General features: G+C 41.7%; 1 protein-coding gene and 1 long non-coding RNA gene across 2 annotated transcripts in view; both read left to right on the forward strand.

The window, feature by feature from the left end:
• The window catches only part of LOC126998052 (uncharacterized), a 90,280-nt gene that overhangs the window by 13,779 nt on the left and 62,040 nt on the right, over window positions 1–14,461 (forward strand). The gene's annotated exons all lie outside the window — the stretch shown is intronic.
• The window catches only part of LOC126998053 (uncharacterized), a 2,271-nt gene continuing 1,858 nt past the window's right edge, over window positions 14,049–14,461 (forward strand). Inside the window, exon 1 of the long non-coding RNA XR_007752613.1 lies at window positions 14,049–14,461. This exon is cut by the window's right edge and continues 1,206 nt beyond it. This is a non-coding gene — a long non-coding RNA (uncharacterized LOC126998053).

The following is a 14,461-nucleotide window of genomic DNA, read 5'->3' on the forward strand; positions in this document are numbered from 1 at the left end:
CCTCACCCTTATTGTTCTCTCCTTTGCTCCCTTTTTCCTTCCTCTCTATACCAATCCCTCCCTTCCTCACCCTTATTGTTCTCTCCTTTGCTCCCTTTTTCCTTCCTCTCTATACCAATCCCTCCCTTCCTCACCCTTATTGTTCTCTCCTTTGCTCCCTTTTTCCTTCCTCTCTATACCAATCCCTCCCTTCCTCACCCTTATTGTTCTCTCATTTTCTCCCTTTCCCTCACCCACTATATCAATCCCTCCCTTCCTCACCCTTAGCCTTGCCTTCCAGCGTCACCCTTCACCCTAGGGCAAGCAATGAAAAAAGAACATATACAGCTATTAGGAATTGCACATGGAAGTGGCTGCAAAAAAACTATAAAAGTAGAAATGGGGAAGTAAAAACGTTATATGGAAAGGCTTGATAATGTTAGCATGGAAATATATAAAGCTTTCGAAAATTCGTTGTGAGAGAGAGAGAGAGAGAGAGAGAGAGAGAGAGAGAGAGAGAGAGAGAGAGAGAGAGAGAGAGAGAGAGAGAGAGAGAGAGAGAGAGAGAGAGAGAGAGAGAGAGCGCCACATGCTAGGATTGCCATAAAAAAGATTGATGTTTCGCGATTTTTTTGTATCACTGTGAAAGAAATAAAAATGGAGGAAGAAAAGTAAAGAAAGAGACATTTGGACAGACAGAAACAGGCAAAGAGAGAGACAGACACTGGCAGGTAGAGTGACAGACAGACAAATAACCACACAGCCACAAAAACACACAGAGAGAGAGAGAGAGAGAGAGAGAGAGAGAGAGAGAGAGAGAGAGAGAGAGAGAGAGAGAGAGAGAGAGAGATGAAATGGACAGGCATGCGTGTAAATAATAGTTTATTGCACTGAGCCGTTTTTATTTCGTTAGGGAGAGAATGTTTTTTTTTTTCCTCTCTTCTTTTTTCTGACGTTAACGTAAAACTCTTGATGGTACGTTATACTTATTCTAAAACTTTTTCCTTTTGTTATTTAAATTTGCTGTACAGATTTGCAAGACGGTATTATGTTTGTTATTAATGTTACTGTTTTCATCGTTATCATCATTATTATAATATTATTATCATTATTACTACTATTATTATTATCATTATTATCATTGTTATTTTCGTCATATTTTTACAACCAAGAGTAATTTTTATATTAGTTTTCGGTACCACGTTAATCCTCTTTCATTATATTATACACGGAACAATTGCTTTATACACACACACACACACACACACACACACACACACACACACGGGACAGGTGATGAATGGTTGGAACGTATTGCACGCTTGTTGCATCTAACACCCACAAAACCACCACCTCCTCCTCCTCCTCCTCCATCTCCTCAAAGAAGCCCGCCACGTCCACGAAGCCCTAGTCATGGTGAAAGGTTTGCGAGGCGGTCCCTTACCTTTCGCTGGCTGTCGTGTTCGTTTCGCTGCCTCGACTTCGGGCTCGACCTCTCCACACGCCGCCGCGGCCTGTCAGAGAGAATGTCTTAGGAGGGAGAAATGCTTGGAATGTGTGTAAGTGTTGGTATTCAATGGGACGTGTGTGTGCATATATTCTCTCTCTCTCTCTCTCTCTCTCTCTCTCTCTCTCTCTCCCCCCACACCCCGAATGGTAAAAGCGTGAGATAAAAGATGCAAAACTGTTCCTCCATCCTTCTATTCTTTCCTCTTTTCTGTCTAAACGATTTTTATTTCGTCTAACGTTTCCCTACATGAATTTTGTCTTCCGTATCTGTTAGAATTATCCCACGAGTAGTAGTAGTAGTAGCAGTAGTAGTAACAATAATAATAATAATAATAATAATAATAATAATAGTAAAAGCAGTAATTAAGCAGTTCGGCGACATCACAACAGCCCTCCCAATGCCCCCCAGCCCCGTCCCCCAATCCATAATATCTGGGACCATACGAGACAGAGTAAATTAGTTTCACACACACACACACACACACACACACACACACACACACACACACACACACACACACACACACATTTCCTCTCTCTCTCTCAGCTGGGAAAATATACAACCCGTGACGATGAAGGGAACGCAACAGCAGACCGCCAAATTAAAGAAAACGGGATGACGATGACGAATATGATAATAATAATAATAATAATAATAATAATAATAATAATAATAATAATAATAATAATAATAATAATAATAATAATAATAATAATAATAATAATAATAACAAGAATAAAAATAATGATAGTGTGTGGTATTTGAATTTCTAAAAGTGTATTATGATTCACGGAAGCGGGAATCCTTTGAACAAGAAAATTGAAATAAATGAAAAATAGTGGAATTTGCCGTTCGACTCCGTTTTGAAGTCCATAAATCATGAAAGTACAAAAAGACAGAGAATACATATGTGATAAAAATAGTGTGCTGTGTTCAATTATGTGTGTGCATCATGCTAGTGTGCAGGACCTCTAGAATAAATATCTCACGCAGCCGAATTCAACATCCATCATGGCATTCAAGAGAGTAAATATTTATGAATGAAGAAACAATGCCCGGTAATGTTAAGTTAAGAAGAAAAATAATAAAATAAGGAAAGAAACGTGGAAAAAATCTTCACGAAACCAAAGCCTACCTCTATAATGGAAACCAATTAAAAGTAAAATTGAAGCGAAGAAGAGCACGTCAGGTGATTAAGGGAAGGCAAGGGAGAAACACTGGAATAAGGAAATAAAAAACGTCACGAGAGTTAATGGGATAAAAATCTTAACGCAACTAAACTCCTACTCCATAATGGGATACAGCAAAGCGTAAACTAAAGGGGGAAATGAAGCAATAATCGTTTGATTGAAGCGAAGGCGGGAGGCGAAGGAAAAAAAACGGGAAAAAGGAACGCACCGTCACAAGAGTTCACGGGGAAAAAATCTCAGCCTAACTAACCTCCGCGCCCATAAAGGTACACAACAGAGAGGACTTAATGGGAAACAGAAAGAAACGGAAGACGGAGAACAGGAATGCACCGTCACAGGAGTTCACGGGGAAAAAATCTCAGCATAACTAAACTCCGCGGCCATAAAGGTACACAACAGAGAGGACTTAATGGGAAACAGAAAGAAACGGAGAACGGAGAACAGGAATGCATCGTCACAAGAGTTCATGGGGAAAATCTCAGCGTAACTAAATTGGGGAAAATCTCAGCGTAACTAAATTGGGGAAAATCTCAGCGTAACTAAATTGGGGAAAATCTCGGTGTAACTAAACCCCGCGGCCATAAAGGTGAACAACCGAAAGAACTTAGTGGAAAATAAAAAGAATACCAAATGATGATGAGTGAGAGGCAATGGCGTAATGAAAACAGCGTCACCAGGTAATTGAAGGAGTCTGCCTGCTCATTAATGGCACTCGGCGGCCCATTTTTATGAAGCGCCCTCCTCCTCCCCGGCACAATTAGACACAAATGGCACTTTTTCCACCCAATGGCCCTCCACCGAGCACGCAGGAGGCGGGGCGATACTCGGCGCACCTCCTTCATTACTTAGTCTGCGCTGTGTACCGCTAATCTGGATACGAACACTAGGAGGGGACTGAGTGCATGACTGATTGGCTGATTGACTGACTGACTGACTTAATTATTGACTGACTCACCTAATTATTAACTGACTGACCTAATTATTGACTGACTGACTGATTGAGTGATTAACTGAGTGATTGACCGACTCATTGAAGGATTTACTGACTGACTGGGTGACTGACTGACTGATTGGTGGACATATTGATTGCCTGACTGATTGAGTGACGGACTGATTGACTGACGGACTGACAGATTGGCTGACTGATTGACTGGCTGACTGACGGATTGATACTCTCTCTCTCTCTCTCTCTCTCTCTCTCTCTCTCTCTCTCTCTCTCTCTCTCTTTGCTTATCTCCAAATATCTCCTGCTGTGTCAGACCATACCACATCTGCTCTTATAACCCCTCCTCCTCGTCCTCCTCCTTCCCCTCCTCCTCCTCCTACTCCTACTCTAAGAAATCTGTCACATCCCTCTCCCTCTCCTCCTCCTCCTCCTCCTCCTTGCCTCACTATCCTGTATATGGTGGACAGGCCGGCTCTGTCCTCCGTCAAGGTCAGAGTAATATATAAGCTTAACATGCCTCCTACTCCTCCTCGTCCTCCTCCTCTTCCTCCTCCATCTGTTCATCCTCCTCCATCTGTCCCTTCACCTAGATGTCTTCCTTGTACCTCTCCAGTTCCATTATTTAGTCCTCCTCCTTCTCCTCCTCCTCATCATCATCCTCCTCCTTCTCCTCTTCCTGAAAGGGTAGGAAGAAAATGGCAGAGGAGGAGGAAAAGGAGAGAAAGGAATAAAGGTGGGAAGAAGAAAGTATGTGAGAGAGAGAGAGAGAGAGAGAGAGAGAGAGAGAGAGAGAGAGAGAGAGAGAGAGAGAGAGAGAGAGAGAGAGAGAGAGAGAGAGAGAGAGAGAGAGAGAGAGAGAGAGAGAGAGATAGGGATATAGCTTCACATATGTAAAATGGAAATTGAAGGAATGTGTGAGTGGTGACGACAAGTAGTAGGAGGAAGGACGAGGAAGAGGAGGAGGAGGAGGAGGAGGAGTGGAGCAGGAAGGGTGAGAAATGATTGTATGAAAATTAAATGAAAATTGATGCGTATGTCAGAGAGAGAGAGAGAGAGAGAGAGAGAGAGAGAGAGAGAGAGAGAGAGAGAGAGAGAGAGAGTAAATCGAAATCTGTCAAGGGGCAAAAATTTCACCCTTCCTTCCTTCCTTCCTTCCTTTCCTCCCTCTAACCACATTTCTCTTCATTTCCCTCTCTCTCTCTCTCTCTCTCTCTCTCTCGTGAGTCTAGACTAATTTTCCTCCTTTCTTATTCTCCTTACAAGTGAGGAGCGAGGAAGAAGTAAGGAGGAGGAGGAGGAGGAGGAGGAGGAGGAGGAGGAAGCCGCTTATATGGAGTAATAGGATCCCTTTTCTTCCCTTCTTTTCTCTCAACCTTGACGCAGACGGTAATAAGTACAAATTCTCTCCCTCTCTCTCTCTCTCTCTCTCTCTCTCTCTCTCTCTCTCTCTCTCTCTCTCTCTCTCTCTCTCTCACACCACTCATCACACTAACATCACCACGTCATCACCACCACCACAACAATGCTTTCCTATCACCATCATTGCAGTCGAGGCGTTTCATCATCACTACCTCATCACTACAATGGCGTCACCATCACTCTTCTCTACTCTTCTCTTTCCTTCCTTTCTCTTTCCATGTTTTTCCTTCTCTTCTTTTCCCATCTCTTCTGTCATCCCTTTCCTTCTTTTTCCCTCTTTTCCTTATCTTCTCTTCTTTCCTCTCCTCTCCTCTCCTCTCTTCTCTTTTCTCTACTCTTCCCATTCTCTTTTCTCCTCTTCACATCAACGAATCACCATCACACAAGGACTTACACACCGTCATCATCATCATCATCAACACCATTCCTTATCACCCTCCATTCACCATCACTGCACCACCATCATCATCACCATAGACACATAAAATCAAGGCAATGAAGCAAAAAATGGAGTATATGTTAATAGTTTGCACATAGAGGAAAAGAATTATGATACGATCACATTTAAAAATACGATAAAAAGTCAAAATAAAAAAAGGCATCCAAATGAACAACACAGAAGACATAACGAAAACATACACAACCCACGGAAAAGGTCACACACACACACACACACACACACACACACACACACACACACACACACACACACACACACACACACACACATTCTACAGAGAAACGGAATACTTGTGTGAGAGAGAGAGAGAGAGAGAGAGAGAGAGAGAGAGAGAGAGAGAGAGAGAGAGAGATTGATTCTACACCCCAACATCCACACATATAGTATCAAAGTTTAATCACACACACACACACACACACACACACACACACACACACACACACACACCTGAACATAATAGGACAAACAGAGGTCAGCATCCCTTATCAATAGCCTCATATCCGGTCAGCTCCCCTTCTCTCTCTCTCTCTCTCTCTCTCTCTCTCTCTCTCTCAAATTAGAGCAGGAGAGAGAGAGAGAGAGAGAGAGAGAGAGAGAGAGAGAGAGAGAGAGTCTGCGGTAATAGGGGCAATAGGAGATTAAGTACGCTAAATTGGGTACACTGGGAACCGCGACTGACTAGGAATTTATTTTAGGGAGGAGACAAGAGAGGAGATGAGAAGGGAAGGAACGATATGGCATGACAAGAACTTAAAAGAGAAAGGAAAGAGGAGAATAAGAAAAGGAAGGGAAGGGGAAGTGGAGTAAAAAGAAGGGAGGAGTAGGGAAAGGAAGAGGGTACAATGAACGGAAAAGGAAGGGAAGGGGAGGCATAACAAAACAAAAGAAGGGAAGAGAAATGAGAAGAGAAAATGAGAAGATAGAGGGAAGGGAATAGCATTAGAGAGAGAGAGAGAGAGAGAGAGAGAGAGAGAGAGAGAGAGAGAGAGAGAGAGAGAGAGAGAGAGAGAGAGAGAGAGAGAGAGAGAGAGAGAGAGAGAGAGAGAGAGACGGAATGTAATACAGAGAGGAGAAAGAGAGGAAGAGAGAAATACAGAAGAGAGAAAATGGAGGATGGAAAAGGGTAATGAACAAGGAAACGAATAGTAGATAGATTAAAGGGAAAAAAAATATATGGAAGATAGAGAGAGTTGAGAGCGGCGAAAGAGGAGGAAGGAAAGACAGAAGGAGAGGAGGGGAGAGAAAATGGAAGGACAGAAGAGGGTAAGGAACACGGGAACGAGGTCTTATTGGCGGTGACGGAGGCAGTGGAGGAGGACCAAGAGGAGGAAGGAAGGGGGAAGGAAGGAAAGGGGGAGAGGAGAGAGGAGAGGAAGGGTGCAAAGGAGAGGAGGAGAGGGAGGATGAGGATGAAAGACAGAGATGAGAGGACGGAGAGGAAGGAGGAAGGAAGGGGGAAGAAAGGAAAGGGGGAGAAGAGAGAGGAGAGGAAGGAAAGGGGGAGAGGAGAGAGCAGAGAAAGGAAGGGCGCAAAGGAGAGAAGGGGATGGAGGATGAGGATGAAAGAGAGATGAGAGGAGGAGGAGGAGGAGGAGAGGAAGGGCATAAAAGGGGAGAAAGAGACGTAGGTTAAGGATGAGACATAGAAAAGGGGATGAAAGAAGAGAAAGAGAGGTAGGTTAAGGATGAAAGACAAAGAGAAGAGGAGGAAAGGAAGGGGGAAGGAAAGGAGGGAGAAGAGAGGGAGGAGAGGAAGAAAGGGAATGAAAGAGGAGAAAGAAAGGTAGGTTAAGGATGAAAAACATAGTAAAGGGGGAGGAAAAGAAGGAAGGGGGAAGGAAAGGAGGAAGAGGAGAGAGACGTTGAAGATGACAGAGGAGACAAATAAAAGAAATAATAACTCTGTGGGAAGGAAAAGAAGGAAAGGAGAAAATATGGAACAGAGAATAGGACAAAATAGGATAAAAAAAATAGAGGAGAAAATAAAGAAGTAAAATAAAAAAAGGGAAGCAAAGGAGAAAATATAAAAGTCCTGAAATAGAAAAGAAATAAATTAATGGAACAATAATAGAGAGTTGGAGAAGGAGCAAGAGAAGATAAATTTTAAGGAAGAAAGGAAAGAGGAAAGAAGAAAGAAAAGGAATGAAGGAGCAAGAGAGTGAAGACTTAAAGGATCGAAAAAGTAAAAGGATGAAGCAGTAAAGGAATGAAAGAGTAAATAAATGAAGGAGGAAAATAGTGAAGGAAAAAAGGAACAAAGAAGTTGAGGAATCTGAGTAAAGGAATGAACAGGAGAATGAAGGAGTATAGGAATCAGGGAGTAAAGGAATGAACAGGAGAATGAAGGAGTAGAGGAATCATGGAGTAAAGGAATGAACAGGAGAATGAAGGAGTATAGGAATCAGGGAGTAAAGGAATGAACAGGAGAATGAAGGAGTATAGAAATCAGGGAGTAAAGGAATGAACAGGAGAATGAAGGAGTATAGAAATCATGGAGTAAAGGAATGAACAGGAGAATGAAGGAGTATAGAAATCAGGGAGTAAAGGAATGAACAGGAGAATGAAGGAGGAATCAAAGGAATGAACAGGAGAATGAAGGAGTATAGGAATCAGGGAGTAAAGGAATGAACAGGAGAATGAAGGAGTATAGGAATTAGGGAGTAAAGGAATGAACAGGAGAATGAAGGAGTATAGGAATCATGGAGTAAAGGAATGAACAGGAGAATGAAGGAGTATAGAAATCAGGGAGTAAAGGAATGAGGAAGTAAAGGAATAAAGGGAAAAAGGAAGAAATGTAGCAGCAAAGGAATGAAGGAGAAGAGGAATAAAGGAATGAAGGGCCAATGAAAGGGAGCAAAGGAATAGATGAATGGGCAAAGGAATGAGGAAGCAAAGGAATGAAAGAGACAGAGAGGCATTCATTGATTCAGTCTTGATAGCTACTCGAGTCTTATTTCTGCTCGTCCTGTTTCCTGATGATGACGATGACGAAGAGGAGGAAGAGGAAGAGGAGGAGGAGGAAGATGAGATACCAGTGGCAGATCCTTCAATAACCTCTCTTCTCTTCACCTTCTCCCTTCTCCTCTCTCCTCTTCGTTCTCTTCATCCAAATTCTCTACCAAAATGACGAGTCTTGAGAATTTTCCTAACACACACTGATCCGTATTTTCAGTTATTTTTTCTCCCCCAACTTTTTCTTCCCTCCAATACCGAATTCAGATCGAAATTTTCACGGCAGCTACTTTGGCAGATTGAGGAAGAGCCGATGAATATGTGGAGAGAAAAAGTGGTAGAGGAGGAGGAGGAAGAGGAAAGAGGAAGGAAAGTAGGGTGAAGGAGGTGGCTTGAAGAGGAGTTATAAGGTTAAGAGGAGGTTGTGGTTAACGAGATAAGAGTTAAGGAGGAGGACGAAGAGGAGGAGAAGGAGGAGGAGGAGGAGGAGGAGGAGGAGGAGGAGGAGGAGGAGAGGAGGAAGGAGAGAGGTTACGAGAATGGAGATAGTGACAACGACGAAGATGGCATGTCATTAAAGACGATATGGAATAGGAAAACGATAAAGAGGAGGAGGAGGAGGAAGAGGAGGAACACAAAGAAACACAAAGGAAGAACAAACAACAGCAGACCTGCTGGTCCTTACGAGGCTGTTTGTGACAAGCTACACTAACTATCTAATCAAAGGTGGAAGATGAAGGACAGCAAAGGCGAAGGCTCCTCCCCACCCCCCATCCCTCCAGCCAAAGCTGGCAGGAAAGGAAAAAGAACCATGCAGCATGGAAAAACTGCATGGAAATTATGTAGGAAAGAGGAAAGAACTACCATTACTGCTACCACTAACCGGGCGGTAAAAGCGGACAAAGACACCAGTATTCGAAAGAACTTAACGTTATTACGACAATGAGTAATATCTTAGTTGCTGGTTGGATTCAAAACACTTGTCTAATCTGTTCTTGAAGGCCGTAACTGTTGTACTATCAACGACATCACAGGGTAGAGAGTTCCAAACATTAACAACTCGATTGAAGAAGAAGTGTTTAGCTTCGTACGACGAGAATCTTTTACCACTTATCTTCAAATTGTGATTTCTTCTTGTTCTATTTGATCGATCAATTGTAAAGTAATCTTCCGCATTAGTATCACTGAATCCTTTAAACATTTTGAACACTTCTATTAGATCGCCTCGCATTCTTCGTTTTGATACTGAATAAATTTACTTCTTTAAGCCTTTGTTCATATGATAAATTTCTCAACCTAGGAATCATCTTTGTTACTTCTCAATGGAGGAGGAGGAGGAGGAGGAGGAGGAGGAGGAGGAAGAAGACGAGTAGGAAGAAGACGAGTAGGAAGAAGAAGAAGAAGAAGAAGAAGAAGAAGAAGAAGAAGAAGAAGAAGAAGAAGAAGAAGAAGAAAAAGTAGTAGAAGAAAAAGTAGAAGAAGAATGAAGGAGAAGAAGAGGAAGAAGTTAAAGAATATATCAAATGAAAGGAAGACGCAGAGAAAGAGGAATAATGGGGTGAAGAAGAGAATGGAGGAAGGGAGGAAAAAAGTGACGAACGGGAGACATAAAACATGATCGTAAAGAGGAAGGAGAGGAGGGAGGAAAGCACACACGCACGCACACGCACGCACACACACACACGCCCGCGCACACACACACACACACACACACACACACACACACACACACCGGGAACATTCATTAAGACAAACTTTTTCTGTGACTTTTTCTTTGCTTATCTTTCAACTTCATTAGTGAATCAACGAATTAAAAGCGAAAAAAAAAACCCGAATAATTCAAGAAAAACAAACAAACAACGCTAAACACAAACAGACAAACACACACACACACACGGAAACTATTAAAACATGAATCCATTGAAAAAAAAGCTAATTGTGTTTACGTAGAAAAAACACAATTGTAATCACAGGTAAGACGATTAACGCCGCGGAGTCATTAAAAAAAAGTAGCAAAGTTTAATTAGGGCCAAGATTACCTGGCCTATGCTATGCGGTACAAAGTTTTGATGTTGGTGTTTCATTAATGCCTTCAAAGTACGCGCGGTCTGATCTCGAGAATGAAAACTTTAATCCGGCTAAAGACTTTATCTGTCAATGCCAAAGTAAAGGCAGAGAAGAAAAAGTAAAAAAGTAAAAATCATAAATGTACAGAAAATAATAAGAAATAAATGGAACTGCTTGGAATCCATTAGTAGGAGAAGTGTAGTAGGAGTGGTAGTGGTAGTAGTAGTAGTAGTAGTAGTAGTAGTGGTAAAAGTAGTAGTAGTTTCTTTGTTATTATTTTTATTATTGCTATCATTATTTATCCTCTGTTTCTATTTCCTCTTCTTTTTCTTCTACTTCTCCATCTTCTACCACTACTAATGCTAATACTTCTTTTTCTCCTTTGTTATTATTTTTATTATTGCTTTCATTATTTTTACTCTGATTCTGTTTCCTCTTCTTTTTCTTCTACTTCTCCATCTACTACTACTACTACTACTACTTTTTTTACAGCAAAGGAGACAGCTCAAGGGTACAAAAAAATAAAACAATGAAAAAAAAAAAAAGCCCGCTACTACTACTACTACTACCACTACTTCTTTTATTCTCCTTACTGTTATTATCTATTCCCATCATTCTCTTACCCTCGCCCGTCACTGATAACCCCGATCAGTAAGATGAAGCCCCTTGGTGCCCGGCGAGCTAATAACCCAGCAAACGTAAGATCCGGATATTAAAACGGTTCGCGCTAAGCCGAGTCAAGTTTGCCTCTCACTTTAAAGCCGGTGAGAGAGAGAGAGAGAGAGAGAGAGAGGGGGGGGGGGGAGGATAGAGAAGGGGGGAGGGGGAGAAATGGCTGTCTCAATACAACAAAGCTCCCTCCATCTCCCTCTCTCTCTCTCTCTCTCTCTCTCTCTCTCTCTCTCTCTGTATCCATCTCGCTCCTGTCCTTTTAGCTTCCTGAGTTCTCTCCACCTACTTCTCCCTCCCCCCCCTCCACCTGACACTCCACTGATGACCTGCCCTTTTTCCTCCACTTCTCTCTCACTTCTCTCCAGTCCTCTTCCGCTTCTCCTGAAAAGGCTCTCCACGTCTAAATTTTCTCTCGCTCTCGCTCTCTTTCTTTTTCTTTTACCTCTTACTTCTTTTTTTCCTCCTCTCACTCATTTTTTTTTTGCATTTTTTTTCTTTGACTTTATTTCATTTATTTATTTCGTGTTTTATGTTTTGTTTGTTTGTTTGTTTGTTTGTTTGTTTTATGTATCTATTTAGTGTTGTATTCTTCCTGTTTTCTTTTTTTTTCTTTCTGTAATGGCTGGCTGAGTCTATGTATTTCCGTCCTTTATATTAATGAATTGTCTGTTTTTTTTAGTCCTCCTTTGATCTCTCTCTCTCTCTCTCTCTCTCTCTCTCTCTCTCTCTCTCCAGTAAGCAATGTATCCATGGTGACTGTTTCATTTTCCTTCCTCACGGCATTTTTGTCATCTTCTCTTCCTCCACTTCATCTTCCTCCACCTCCTCCTCCTCACGCTGCTCCTCCTCCTCCTCCTCTTCTCCTCTCCCCTCCCCCCTCCTTGTTCTCCACCTCCACCTCCAGTTCTATCTCCTCCTCTTCCTCTTCCTCTTCTTTATCTTCTTCTCCTCCTCCATATCCTCTTCTTATTCTTATTCTTCTTCTTCTTCTTCTCCTTCTCCTTCTCCTCCTCCTCCTCCTCCTCCTCCTCCCGGCGCGGTAAACACAACTTAGTAGGAAACAAAACAAGGCGCAGGTGACTCCCCGCCGCCTCACCTGCCCTCAGCAAGTGACCTCTTCAATAACACACACCTGCAAAGTTTTCTCCTGAGCGACGGAGGGAGGGAGGGAGGGTGCAGAGGAAGGGAAAGACAGAGTGAGGGAGATGATGGAAAGAAATGAAGCTGGGAAGGGAGGGAAGGAGGAAGTAAGGGGAGGGTGGAAAGGAAGTGTAGGGTAAGAAGGAGGGATGGAGGAAAAGAATGGACCGTAAATAAAGGTAAGGAAGGAGAAGGAAAGGAAAGGAAAAGAAAGGAAAGGAAAGAAAGGAAGGAAGGAAGGAAGGAAAGGAAAGGAAGGAAGGAAAGGAAAAAAATGAAATGAAAAGAGGAAATGAAATGAAGGGAAAGAAAATGAATGAATGAATGAATGAAAGAAGGAAAGAAAGAAAGAAGAAACAAAGGAAATTAGGAAAGAGGGAAGAAATGAAGGAAAGAAAGGAGAGAAGGGAGGATGGATAGAAATGGGGATGGGAGGAAAAAATAAAGAAAAAAAGAAATGAAGAAAGAAAGAAAGAAAGAAAAACAGAGGGTCCGGCTACGATAGAAAAATAAAGACAAAAGCATCGTTGTCACTCTTGTTTTCTTTTTCTTTTCTTTTTCTTTTCACACTGGAAGAGTAAAAAAAAAAGCGTTGTGTGGAAACTTGCTTACGGGCGTGCGCTGGACACACACACACACACACACACACACACACACACACACACACAAACACACAAGGACGCACATTTCTCCTTCAACTTTCGCGCAATTTTTCACTGTAACATTTCCCCTTTTTCCTCATTTCCATCTTCACATTTCCGGAAACTTTGGCCCATCATTATGCCCTCAAACTCGGCAAGAAAGTGACGTAAATATTGCCTTGAGTTTACGGAAAGAGGACATAAAAGGACCTCCATAAAATACCTTGCTTGGGGACAAAACACACACACACACGCACACACACACACACACACACAGAAGACATGAGTTACGACGCTTTACTTCTCAAACAGTAACAAGATTTAAGATGAAAATGAGGAGAGACGGAGGAGGTGAAGATGATGAAGAAGAAGAAGAAGAAGAAGAAAAAGAAGAAGAGGAGGAGGTAGAACTGGAGGTGGAGGTGGAGAATAAGCAGGGGGAAGGGGAGAGGAGGAAGATGGAAGGAAACGAGTTCTTAAAAAAAATGAAAGAAAGGAAAACAACTTGAGTATAATGAGATCTTGAAAAAAATAACACACGCTCTTGATGATAAAAAAAAAAAAAAAACTGAAGAAGCTCTTGAGGAAACGCTTCTAGGTGTAAATAACTCGTAAAAAAAAGAATACACAAATAACAACAATTGACCCCTCTTACGGCCACCTCTTTGGATTCTTTTTAGGAGCAGCGAGTAGCGGGCTTTTTTTTATTATTGTTTTCTTTTTTGGTGTCCTTGAGCTGTCTCCTCTGTTGAAAAAAAAAAAAAAAAAGATAATACATGAGAAAAAAAGTTCCCAGTATGCTCCCTTTCCTACTCTGATATTCTCCCTTTATTTGCGACCCTAATAAGCCTCCTAACTGCCTCTCCCTCTCTCCCATTACCTCTTCCTTTGTCCCATTACTCTACTTATGCTCCATCAATTCTCCCTCTATTCCATTAACTCTCCCTTTGTCCCTTTAACTCCGCCTCAGTCTCATTAAACATTTCTTCAGTGAGTAGCGGGCTTTTTTCACATTTGTTTCCTTTTTCTTTTTTTGCCCTTGAACTGACTCCTCTGCTGTTAAAAAAAAAAAAAAAAAAAAAAAACAGCTCTCACTTTTTCCCGTTAATTCTCCCTTTATCCCATTAAGTCTTACTCTATCTCACTAACGCTCCCTTTTTCCCATTTCCTCTTATTATTCACTTGTCTATTCAACTCTACCGTTCAAGTCTGACTCTATATTACTAACTTTCCCTTTTTTTCTCTTACTCCATATTGCCCCATTCCCTCTTATTATTCATTTCAATTCAAGTCTAAATATATTACTAACCCTCCCTTTTTTTCTTTTACCCCATATTGTCCTTTTCCTCTTATTATTCATTTAGCTCTTTAACTCTACCATTCAAGTCTAACTCTATATTACTAACTCTCCCTTTTTTTCTCCTTCTCCATATTGTTCTATTTACTCTCCCTTTCCACGATTAACTCTCCCTTCGTCTCATCAAC

The sequence above is a fragment of the Eriocheir sinensis genome, chromosome 13 (assembly GCF_024679095.1).
Source record: "Eriocheir sinensis breed Jianghai 21 chromosome 13, ASM2467909v1, whole genome shotgun sequence".
NCBI lineage: Eukaryota > Metazoa > Arthropoda > Malacostraca > Decapoda > Varunidae > Eriocheir > Eriocheir sinensis.